Source organism: Etheostoma spectabile, chromosome 4 (assembly GCF_008692095.1).
Source record: "Etheostoma spectabile isolate EspeVRDwgs_2016 chromosome 4, UIUC_Espe_1.0, whole genome shotgun sequence".
Taxonomy (NCBI): domain Eukaryota; kingdom Metazoa; phylum Chordata; class Actinopteri; order Perciformes; family Percidae; genus Etheostoma; species Etheostoma spectabile.
Window position 1 is genome coordinate 36,790,074 of NC_045736.1, and position 13,069 is coordinate 36,803,142.

General features: G+C 41.3%; 1 long non-coding RNA gene across 1 annotated transcript in view; it reads right to left on the reverse strand.

Moving 5' to 3' along the window:
* The window catches only part of LOC116688646 (uncharacterized), a 16,674-nt gene extending 15,814 nt beyond the window's left edge, over positions 1-860 (reverse strand). The window contains exon 1 of the long non-coding RNA XR_004331817.1: positions 814-860. This is a non-coding gene — a long non-coding RNA (uncharacterized LOC116688646). The remainder of the gene's footprint in view (positions 1-813) is intronic.
* Positions 861-13,069: the final 12,209 nt, after the last annotated feature.

A 13,069-nucleotide genomic window follows, 5' to 3' on the forward strand; every position in this document is an offset into this window, starting at 1 on the left:
CTTGTAGTGTATTTGCCATCATGTTGTGTGATTTGCCGTCATGTTGTGATTTGTCGTCGTGTTGTGTAATTTGCCATTTGTTGTGTGTTTTCCGCCGTGTTGTGTGATTTGCCATCATGTTGTGTGTCATTTGCCATTGTGTAGTGTGATTTGCCGTTTGTTTGTGATTTGCCGTCGTGTTTGGTGATTTGCCGTCGTTTGTGTGATTTTGCCATCATGCCTAGTGATTTGCCGTCATGTTGTGTGTGTGATTGCCGTCGTGTTGTTGTGATTTGCCTCATGTTGTGTGATTTGCCGTCATGTTGTGTGATTTGCTGTCATGTTGTGTGTGCCTCCGTAAAATGCACAAGAAACCAGCTAACAGCAACATTTTCAATCAAAAACCCCATTTAACACCACATTTATTTAATAACTTAAGTTACTTTGCAGATTAAGTTTTATGACAAAAACTATATAATTAACAAATAAATCATGATTTAATGTTATATTGATTAAGATAAGGCTTTATTTATCTTAGTGGCAAATTCACAAGCTAAACAGTATTTTATGGTAACTCATTAAAATTAGCTCTGCCTTTACCAACTTTTATGTAATGCACTAATAAATATAATATCAAACAGTATGTGATTCTGAAATGGGCTATTCTGCATAATAAGTACTTTTACTTTTTGTTCTTCAAAGCTCATATTTTGATGATAATCTTTTTAGACCATGACTTAAATAACACTTTGAATGCATGAGATGTACTTTACACAGTGGTATTGCTACTTTTACTTAAGTAAAAGTAATCAGTTTTGCATCATCCCTGGTGACCTCTGTGTGTGTGTGTGTGTGTGTGTGTGTGTGTGTGTGTGTGTGTGTGTGTGTGTGTGTGTGTGTGTGTGCACGTGCGCGTGCGTGCGTGCGTGTATACATCTCTATAAACACACACACACATACAGTGAGGCCGGCCTGGGATTGTCTCTGTGATGAAACCAGCAGTAATGTCTGCTGTTGGCATGACGACTCCATCCACTTCGACGTGTGTGTGTGTGTGTGTAATGTGGGGTCTGACCTTTTACCTCCTCACTGTGTCTGTTAAAGAAAGAACTCAAATTTATCATATACATCCTACATCTCAAAATAATATTATTATAATAATGACTGATGATCTTGTGGATCATTGAGTTATGTTGAATCCCTTATTAAACCTATTTAGCATTTGATTTGGTCTTAAGTTAGTATGGTTTGTTGCCTACAGGGCAAGTTCATGTTTATTTAGTTAATCTGTTCAACTAAAAGTTAAAGAACTAAATTTTACAGAGACACTTGTCTCCACCCATCGTCTCCACCCATCATCTCCATCAAGAAACTGAGACTCTGTGTCTTAGAACCTTTCTGAGGAGACAGGCCGGGACATGCTGACAGAGGAAGGGAAAGGACAGGGTCAGTTTATCACAACACTGCGGCAGAAACACATCGCCTACCTAAAAGTATTTTTCCACCACATTTGTGTATGTATGCTATTTATTGTTTTTATTTCTTTTCATTTGTTTCATGTCTGTTCCAGTTTGCATGCCTCTTTATTTCTTAATTTTCTTAATCACCAACCTGATTTTTTGTCATGAATCATCATCTGTAAATCCATTTACATTGCTCGACCCCTTAGAGCATGCATGCACATGTTTTCTTTTTTTAATAATTGTAAAATGCACATTAAAGGTGCATTTTTAAACCGAATTTAGATTCTTTGTAGTACAATTTATATTGGGCCAAATCAGTGATGGAGTACTCGAGTCCTGGACTTGGACTTGAGTCCGATGCAAATCTCTGGACTCGTGACTCGACCCAGGGCCAGATGTACTAACTTCTGTGCCCACTCCAGGCGTATTTGTTTCACAACGTGCTTGTAAAAGCATGGTGTGGTATGTGCAGAATAATAGCAGTGTTTAAAAAATGAATAATGCTCAAAATCCTTAGAATAGCTTTTAATTCCATAATATCAACGCATTCGGAACACAGCACATTCAACTCCAAATCAAAATATCACCAGAATTGCTCAAGGTTGTATTCTACCTTTACAGAAAGGGATGAAAAAGGAACATTAGGCTGTGAAAAAAAAGAAATAGCAGTATTTGCATTTTTCTTTACAAACTCAATGGTTTGCTTAATTTGAATCACTGCACTAATATTTAGTTGCATAACCATTTTTTTCTGAGAACTGCTTCCCATCTGTGTTGCATGGAGTCACCTGTGAACAGGTGTTTCAGCCCAAGACAATTAAACTACATTCTAGAATTCCTCTGTATTTACTGGGTTTTTCCTCAGAAACAGCATTTATGATGTCACCCCACAAGTGTTCCATGGGACTGAGGTCCACTCCATTACATCAATCTTGATCATCTGGAACCAAGACTTCGCCCCCTTACTGGTGTGTTTTGGGTCATTTTCTGGTCGAAATTTCATATCAAAAGGCATTTCCTCTTCAGCATTAAGCAACATGACCTCTACAAGTATTTTGATGTATTGAAACTGATCCATGATCCCTGGTATGCTATAAATAGGCCCAACACCACAGTATGAGAAACATCCCCATAACCACCATGCTTCACTGTCTTCACAGTGTACTGTGTATTTAAATATTTGTTCTTATATTTTATTCTTATATTTTATTCCTATTATTATTGTTATTATTATTATTTCATGTATACTGTATGTATGTATGTATATTTTTTCCTAGTATCTCATTTATAATTATATTCTGTGTTCAATTCAATTTTATTTATAGTGTCAATTCATAACAAGAGTTATCTCAAGACACTATACAGATAGACCACACTCCAGATTTACAAGGACCCAACAGTTCAGTTGTCTCCTCCTGAGTAAGCACAGTGCGACAGTGGCGAGAAAAACTTCCTTTTAGAAGAAACCTCGGTCAGACCCAGGCTCTTGGTAGGCGGTGTCTGACGGGCCTGTTAGGGTTAGAATGAAGAGTGGCAATAACAAAAATAGAAAAAATTAGTGTTTGTAGCAGTTCTTTGTAGTAGTTCATGGCATAGCAGGACGCTGTGCGCATTACAAGGCACAGCAGGACGTAGCAGCGTAGCAGGGCACCGCAGTGTAGCAGTTGAACATGGCACCGCAGAACGTGGAGCGGGACCATGGCGACGCTGCTACCTGATTTCGGAGCCTCTCGATCCAGGGAACATGCTGGGGAAAAAAAGACAAAGGACTCCGGGAAGTGACCCCCAGAGCTAGGTGTACACATTTCTGTACATGGATGCACATAAATGAAAGATGGAAAAATAGAGAGAGAGAGCTCAGTTTATCAAAGGAAAGTCCCCAGCTGTCTAAAACTATTACAGCAAAACCAAGAGAGACGAGGTAAAGAGAGCTCCAGCCTGGTCGGGCTAGAACTCTCCCCAATCGGATCGGTCTGTATGCCAAGTCTCCCTTTAGTTTTATTATATTCTTGATTAAATGATAGATAAATCAGCGTGTCCCAGTTTCAAGTTTGCGGGATACATTCGGCGTACATGGTCCTGTCAACCAACCCCTCCTGCCTGGTTCAAGAAGGCTCACAAGCGCCCTTATTACTGGGACACTGAGGAAGAACGCTTTTCCTCACTATCCCTGGGAACCTTCTACTCGTCTGTGCAATAGAAAGCATCCTGACAAACTGTGGCACGTGTGTATGGGGCGATTCTGTTGCAGAGCGCAGGCACTGCAGCCGGGTGGTGAAACCGCCCAGACTCATCACCGGGAACTCACTCCCGCCATCAGCACATCCAAGGAAACGCTGTCGCACGAGCTCGCAGACATCCTGAAGGCCTTCCTCTCACCCAGCCCACAGACTGTTTCTCTCCTGCCCCCGCGGCGTTCGAGGGTCCTCCGGACCAGGACCAGTCACTAAGAACAGTTTTTTTCCCCAGACGTCTCCTTTAGTGGAACTCTACTCTCCTTGATCCCACTGCCCTCCGATACTGACAGACTCTCCTCTCCCTCCTCACCACCGCCTCACAGTTTGTTATCGGCAATATTATATTTTCATCTGCACGCGACGGTGTTACTATAGTACACTGTTTATCCTGCACTTTTTGCCTACTTACCTTTTTGCAACTACCACTTTCATTTGCCCTGCGCCTGTTATTTATATACAGTACCAATGTTTACAATTTACATCCGCACTACCGTACTTTAACTGTATATGGCAATTACTTTCAACGCCATTTAATTCGGATGTTTCCTGCAAAACTTTACCTTAGTTTCATTAGATATTAAGGCTGTTTGCACATATCTGTAAAAAACTTTGCAATTATGACTATCCCATAATCCTAGCTGTAATCTTGCCACAATGCGGTGGTTGATCTATATTTGTATCTAGGACAACCAATCTGTAAAACTCTGTTTATACAGTATCGTTTTCTAGGTTATTCTATTCTTACCTCTCCAGGTCTGCACTAGCGAACCTTGTATACCGCACTTACTGTATTGCATCTCTGGTTAGACCCAAACGCATTTCGTTGCCTGTACACTGACTGTGTAATGACAATAAAGTGTGAATCAATTCTATCTAAGTCTAATCTAATGTGAGGTTTTCCTACTGCCGTAACAGTAGTATAGTGCAGGAGATTGAGGTTTTCTCCTCCGACCGTACCAGTATAGTGAAGGAGATGTGAGGTTTTTCCTCTTCACAGTAACAGTAGTGTAGACGCAGGAGACTGTGGAGTTTTTCCTCTTACAGTAACAGTAGTATAGTGCTGTAAGATGTGTAGGTGTTCCCTCCGACAGTAACAGTAGTGCAGGAGATTTGAGGTTTTTCCTCTGCACTTAACGTAGTATAGGGCAAGGAGAGTGAGGTTTTTTCCTCGGACAGTAACCAGTGATATAGTGCTGGGATGTGAGGTTTCCCCGACAGTAACAGTATTGCAGGAGATGTGAGGTTTCTCGACCGTAACAGTAGTAGAGTGCAGGAGATGTGAGGTTTCCCCGGACAGTAACAGTAGTATAGTGCAGGAATGTGATTTTTCTCTCTTCAGTAACGTAGTGTAAGCGCAGGAGCTTGAGGTGTCCTCGGACAGTAACTAGTATGGGCTGTAGACGTGAGTTTTCCTACGACACAGTAACGTATTGCAGAGATGTGGGAGTTTCCTTGCAGTAACAGTAGTATAGGCAAGGAGATGTGGGTTTCCTCTGCAGTACACAGGGAGTAGTATGTCAGGAGATGTGGTTTTCCCTTGACAGTCAACAGTAGTAAGTGCAGGAATGTAGTTTTCTGCTGACAGTAACAGTGTATAGCGCGTAGATGTTGAGGTTTCCTCTGAACAGTAGACAGTATAGTATGCAGTGATGTGAGGTTTTCCCGACATTAACAGTCAGTATAGTGACTGTAAGGTATTTGAGGTTCCCTCCGACACGTAAACGTATTGCAGAGAGTGTGAGGTTTTCCTCTGACAGTAACAGTAGTATAGTGCAGATATGTGCAGTTTTCCTCTGACCGTAACCAGTAGTAAGGTGCTGTAGAGTGTAGTTTCCTTCCCCGGCACAGTAACAGTATTGCAGGAGATGTGAGGTTTTCCTCGACCAGTAACAGAGTATAGTGCAGGAGATGTGAGGTTTTCCTCTGACAGTAACAGTAAGTATAGTGGCAGTAGATGTGAGGTTGTTCCTCTGACAGTAACAGTAGTATAGTGCCGGAGATGTGGAGGTTTTTCTCTGCCGTAACATAGTAAGGGCAGGAGATGTGAGGTTTTCCCTTACAGTAACAGTAGTGTAGCGCAGGCGATGTGAGGTTTTCCTCTGACAGACGTAGATAGTGCAAGGAGATGTGAGGTTCCTCTGACTAACAAGATAGACGCATGCGTGTGAGTGGTCCTCTGACAGTAAACAGTAGTATAGTGCTGTAGATGTGAGGTTTCCCCTCCGACAGTAACAGTATGCAGAGATGTGAGTTCCTCTGACAGTAACAGTATATGTGCAGGAGAGTGAGGTTTTCCTCTGACAGTAACAGATATAGTGCTGAGGTGAGGTTTCCCTCGACAGTACAGTATTGCAGGAGATGTGAGGTTTTCTCTCGACATAACACGTAGTATAGTGCAGGAGATGTGAAGGTTTTGCCCTCGAGAGTAACAGTAGTATAGTGAGGAGATGTGAGTGTTTTCCTTGACAGTACAGGAGTATAGTTGCGGAGGATGTGAGGTTTTCCTCTGACAGTAACAGTATATAGGCAGTAGATGTGTGGTTTTCCCTAACAGGTAACATAGTATAAGTGGGTGGTCCTTACAGGAGTATAGTGCGGGTTGTTCCTCTGACAGTAACAGTAGTATAGTGCAGGAGATGTGAGTTTTCCTCTGACGTACGTAATAGCAGTGAGTTCGTCAGTAACTAATGTGCGGAGATGTGAGGTTTTCCTCTGACAGTAACGGAAAGTATAGTTGCAGGCGATTGTGAGGTGTTTCATCTGATAGTAAACAGTAGTATAGTACAGGAGATGTGAGGTTCCTCTTACAGTAACGTAGTGTAGCGCAGGAGAATGTAGGTTCTTCATGACATTAACACGTAGTATAGTGCTGTAGATGTGAGGTTTCCCGCCGACAGTAACAGTATTGCAGGAGATTGAGTTTTTCCTACTGACAGTACTAGTACATAGTGCAGAGATGGAGTTTTCCTATGACCTCACGTAAACATTCGTATTAAGTGCTGTAGATGTTGAGGTTTCCATCCGACAGTACAGTATTGCAGGAGGTGAGGTTTTCCTCGACAGTAACAGTTTTAGTGTCAGGAGATGAGGTTTTCCTCTGAACAGTACAGCGTTATATATTGCAGCAGATGTAGTTTTCTCTGCAGTAACATAGTATAGCGCAGTAAGGTGAGGTTTTCCTTCTGACAGGTAACAGTAGTATAGTGGCAGTAGATGTAGGTTTTCCTCTGACAGTGCAGTAGTATAGTGCAGTGAGATATAGAGGTTTTCCTCCCACGTTTGTCCTGTTTGTGGAAACCTGGACAGTGACCTGCAGAGCTGGAGTCACCTGCTGAACTTGCATTTGACCCTAATCTTGATCGGTCGCCGTCCCCTGAGTCACCTCTCAGACATGTGTGACTGTTCCTCGCTGTTGTCCTCTCCAGTCCACCTCACCTGTTTCTGCCCTCCACCCTCTCTGATCTACACACACACGGTGAATGACTGTTATTATTCAACTGTGTCTCGTCCCACCTCAAACAGACGGAAACGTCCAGCTATTATGTGATGGATTTACCATGACGAACAGCATGTCCATCAGATTAACTTGTATTACTTGGGGACCTTTGCTTGTGATGTAGCGCCATCACCAAGTCAATTAATTTATTCAAGGTCAGGTATTCAGGTATTGGTTCCGATTTTGGCGTATCTTTGTGTTAAATGCTCATGTCCAGAAACAGAGATGTCCCAAAATGCCTTTGTTCACTTAAGGAGACATATTGTAAGCGAACTTACGGTGTAAAAGACTCATATCCTGTACTTGAAATTCAACTCCAGTAAAAGTACATACCAGCAAAATTACTTAAAAATCAAAGGGAAAGATCCAATAGCCGAGTGACCCATTTTGAAATAATATTTATTATATATTAACATTATTGTTTGTTTTATCAGTGGCAAGTGGGGCTAATTTTAATTTATATACTGCTGGGTAGCTTGTGAATACCTCAGTGAATCTATACATGTATTTGGACTATATAAAGATAGACACTCTCATATATTGATTAATCATCTGTATATTAGTAACTTAAGGTAGAAATGCAGGAAGTAAAAAGTACACATTTGTAAAGTGGGGTCTAATTGTATATTTATATATGCTGGGTAGTCTTGTGAATTTCTCCATGGATTTCTACACATTTTTTATTGTATCTATAAAAATACTAATATAATAATATTACTAATCGTTGATCATTACGTACTTCAGGTGAATAAAATGCAGTGAAGTACAAAGTACCACCTGAAATGCAGTGGAGATGGATAAAGTAGCATAGTTTGAATATTTTGAGCTACAATTCAAATTGTAGTGCAGTACTCATGTGTAACAAATTGCTCCTTTTCTCTAACTGCAAAGCTACATGTATTCCAGGAAGTTTTCCTCCACCATGCCCAGAGGAAAACTTACTTTCCAGCTGAACTTAGAAGTAATTTGTAAACACAAGTTTGTACTGTGTCTGTCTTACGTGTAGTAATGTAGTCGTATAGAAAGGAGAATGATCGCACACTGAATAACTCTCTCCAGGACATATGGACTGTGGCATTATGGACATGTGGACATATGGACATGTAACGCCAAGACATGTGGACTTCCGCACGAAGCAACACCCTGCTGCTCTACAGGAAATGATGTCCCTCTTCATATTTAGATTTCCTGTGTGTGTGTGGTGTGTGTGTGTGTGTTTGTGTGTGGTGTGGTGTGTTGTGTGTGTGTGTGTGTGTGGTGTGTGTGTGTGGTTTTGTGTGTGTCCTCTCTGTCCTGATTGGTCAGATTCCACGTGACAGGTGTTGAGACCTGCTGACCGGGTTACACACACCGCACACACACACACACACACGTACACGCACACATACACCACAGCAGGTTTCTCAACGGTTAGTGTGTTTTCACGCCACATGATGAAATATTGAAAGAACAGAGAGAGAGCACTGTGTTGTGTGGTGTTGGTGTGTTGTGTGTGTGTTGTGTGGTGTGTGTGTTGTGTGTGTGTGTGTGTGTTTTATATTAAACTTTACTGTCTCTTTCATAACCGACTGATGAAATCAGAGGCCAATGTCTGACTCAACGACGGCCCGCCACGAGAACACACACACTGATAACAACAGACTCACGCACGCACGCACGCACGCACGCACACCACACACACACACCCACACACACACACACACACACACACAGTCTTTCACACTGCCCTCAATCTCAGGATTATCACCTGCGTGAACACCTGTGCTGCCCGTGATGCTCAAGTTTTGATCCTGTGTGTTTGTGTGTGTGTGTGTGTGTGGTGTCTGTGTGTCTGTGTGTGTGTGTGTGTCTGTGTCTTTTCTGGTGGCCTCGCTCTGTGTTTTGCTTCAGGGCATATTGAGTGTAATGAACAGTGGGAGTTTTTTAAAAGACAATTTAAGCTCCGGGGGTGGTTCACATCACAGTATCTTGGAGTGTATTGATCTAGTGTGCTCGTGGTCTGCGCTAAATGCTACGGTGGCCGGAAGTGCAAACCACGAAGCATTGTGGCGATTTGCTGTCATGTTGTGTGTGATTTATTTCATGTTTTATGATTTGTCGTTGTGTTGGGATTTGCCGTCATGTTGTGTGATTTGCCATTGTGTAGTGTGATTTGCCGTCTGTTGTGTCATATAGCCGTCATGTTGTGTGTGGATTTTTTGTCAGTTGTGTGAATTGCTGTCATGTTGAGCTATTTAATGTCATGTTGTGTGATTTGCCATAGTGTAGTGTGATTTGCCGTCGTGTTGTGTGATTTGCTGTCATGTTGTGTGATTGCCGCCGTTGTTGTGATGTTTGCCATTGAGTTAGTGTGATTTGCCATCATGTTGTGTGATTTGCCGTCATGTTGTTGATTTGTCCGTCGTGTGTGAATTTGCCATTGTGTTGTGTGATTTTCCGCCGTGTTGTGTGATTTGCCATCATGTTGTGTGATTTGCCATTGTGTAGTGTGATTTGCCGTTGTGTGTTGTGTGATTTGCCGTCGTGTTGTGTGATTTGCCGTCGTGTTGTGTGATTTGCCATCATGTTGTGTGATTTGCCGTCATGTTGTGTGATTTGCCGTCGTGTTGTGTGATTTGCCGTCGTGTTGTGTGATTTGCCATCGTGTTGTGTGATTTGCCGTCATGTTGAGTGATTTGCTGTCATGTTGTGTGATTTGCCGTCATGTTGTGTGATTTGCCGTCATGTTGTGTGATTTGCCGTCATGTTGTGTGATTTGCTGTCATGTTGTGTGTGCCTCCGTAAAATGCACCAAGAACCAGCTAACAGCAACATTTTCAATCAAAACCCCATTTAACACCACATTTATTAATAACTTAAGTTACTTGCAGATTAAGTTTTATGACAAACAGATATTAACAAATAAATCATGATTTAATGTTTATGATTAAGAATAAGGCTTTATGTAATCTTAGTGCAAATTCACAAGCTAAACGTATTTATGGTAACTCATTAAAATTAGCTCTGCCTTTACCAACTTTTATGTATGCACTAATAAAAAATAATATCAAACAGTATGTGATTCGAAATGGGCTATTCTGCATAATAGTACTTTTACTTTTGTTCTTCAAAGCTCATATTTGATGATAATCTTTTTAGACCATGACTTAATAACACTTTGAATGCATGAGATGTACTTTACACAGTGGTATTGCTACTTTTACTTAAGTAAAAGTAATCAGTTTTGCATCATCCCTGGTGACCTCTGTGTGTGTGTGTGTGGTGTGTGGTGTGTGTGTGTGTGTGTGTGTTTGTGTGTGTGTGTTGTGTGCACGTGCCGTGCGTGCGTGCTTGTATACATCTCTATAACCACACACACATACAGTGAGGCGCCGCCTGGATTGTCTCTCTGTGATGACCCAGCAGTAATGTCTGCTGTTGGCATGACGACTCCATCCACTTCGACGTGTGGTGTGTGTGTGTAATGTGGGGTCTGACCTTTTACCTCCTCACTGTGTCTGTTAAGAAAGAACTCAAATTTATCATATACATCCTACATCTCAAAATAATATTATTATTAAGGACTGATGACTTGTGGATCATTGAGTTATGTTGAATCCCTTATTAAACCTATTTATCTTTGATTTGGTCCTTAATTTAGTATGTTTGTTGCCTACAGGGCAAGTTCATGTTTATTTAGTTATCTGTTCAACTAAAGTTAAAGACTAAATTTACAGAGACACTTGTCTCCACCCATCGTCTCCACCCATCATCTCCATCAAGAAACTGAGAGCTCTGTGTCTTAGAAACCTTTCTGAGGAGACAGGCCGGGACATTGCTGACAGAGGAAGGGAAAGGACAGGGTCATTTATCACAACACTGCGGCAGAAACACATCGCCTACCTAAAAGTATTTTTCCACCCATTTGTGTATGTATGCTATTTATTGTTTTTATTTTCTTTTCATTTTTCATGTCTGTTTCAGTTTGCATGCCTCTTTATCTTAATTTTCTTAACCACCAACCTGATTTTTTGTCATGATCATCATCTGTAAATCCATTTACATTGCTCGACCCCTTAGAGCATGCATGCACATTTTTTTCTTTTTTTAATTGTAAAATGCACATTAAAGGTGCATTTTTAAACCGAATTTAGATTCTTTAGTACAATTTATATTGGGCCAAATCAGTGATGGAGTACTCGAGTCCTGGACTTGGACTTGAGTCCGATGCAAATCTCTGGAACTCGTGACTCCCCAGGGCCAGATGTACTAACTTCTGTGCCCACTCCAGCGATTTTTACAACGTGCTTGTAAAAGCATGGTGTGGTATGTGCAGAATAATAGCAGTGTTAAAAAATGAATTGCTCAAAATCCTTAGAATAGCTTTAATTCCATAATATCAACGCATTCGGAACACAGCACATTCACTCCAAATCAAAATATCACCAGAATTGCTCAAGGTTGTATTCTACCTTTACAGAAGGGATGAAAAGGAACATTAGGCTGTGAAAAAAAAGAAATAGCAGTATTTGCATTTCTTTACAAACTCAATGGTTTGCTTAATTTGAATCACTGCACTACTATTTAGTTGCATAACCATTTTTTCTGAGAACTGCTTCCCATCTGTGTTGCATGGGTCACCTTGAACAGGTGTTTCAGCCCAAGACAATTAAACTACATCTAGAATTCCTCTGTATTTACTGGGTTTTTCCTCAGAAACGCATTTATGATGTCCACCCACAAGTTCCATGGGACTGAGGTCCACTCCATACATCAATCTTGATCATCTGGAACCAAGATTTCGCCCCCTTACTGTGTTTTGGGTCATTTTCTGGTCGAAATTTCATTCAAAGGCATTTCCTCTTCAGCATAAGCAACAGGACCTCTACAAGTTTTTGATGTATTGAAACTGATCCTGACCCTGGTATGCTATAAATAGGCCCAACACCCACGTATGAGAAACATCCCCTAACCACATGCTTCACTGTCTTCACAGTGTACTGTGTATTAAATATTTGTTCTTATATTTTATTCTTATATTTTTCCTATTATTATTGTTATTATTATTATTCATGTATACTGTATGTATGTATGTATATTTTTTCCTATTATCTCATTTATAATAATATTCTGTGTTCATTCAATTTATTTTATAGTGTCAATTCATACAAGAGTTATCTCAGACACTATACAATAGACCACACTCCGAATTTACAAGGACCCAACAGTTCTAGTTGTCTCCTCCTGAGTAAGCAACAGTGCGACAGTGGCGAGGAAAAACTTCCTTTTAGGAAGAAACCTCGGTCAGACCCAGGCTCTTGGTAGCGGTGTCTGACGGGCCTGTTAGGGTTAGAATGAAGGGCAATAACAAAAATGAAAAAATTAGTAGTTTGTAGCAGTCTTTGTAGTAGTTCATGGCATAGCAGGACGCTGGTGCGGCATTACAGCACAGCAGGACGTAGCAGGACTTAGCAGGGCACCGCAGTGTAGCAGTTGAACATGGCACCGCAGAACGTGGCGGGACCATGGCGACACTGCTACCTGATTTCGGAGCCTCCTGATCCAAGGGAACATGCTGGGGAAAAAAAGAACATGGACTCGGGGAATGACTCCCAGACTAGGTTAGTACCAAGCATTTCTGGGACATGGATGCACATAAATGAAAAGATGGAAAAATAGAGGAGAGAGGGCTCAGTGTATCAAAGGAAGTCCCCACTGTCTAAAACTATTACAGCAAACCAAGAGAGACGAGGTAAAGAGAGCTCCAGGGTCGGCTAGAACTCTCCCCATCGGATCGGTCTGTATGCCGTCTCCCTTTAGTTTTTATTATATTCTTGATTAAATGTTAGATAAATCTGAAAACTATGTGACTAACTACTACTCCCTAACAATATTCGATTCTATGCCCTAACTAT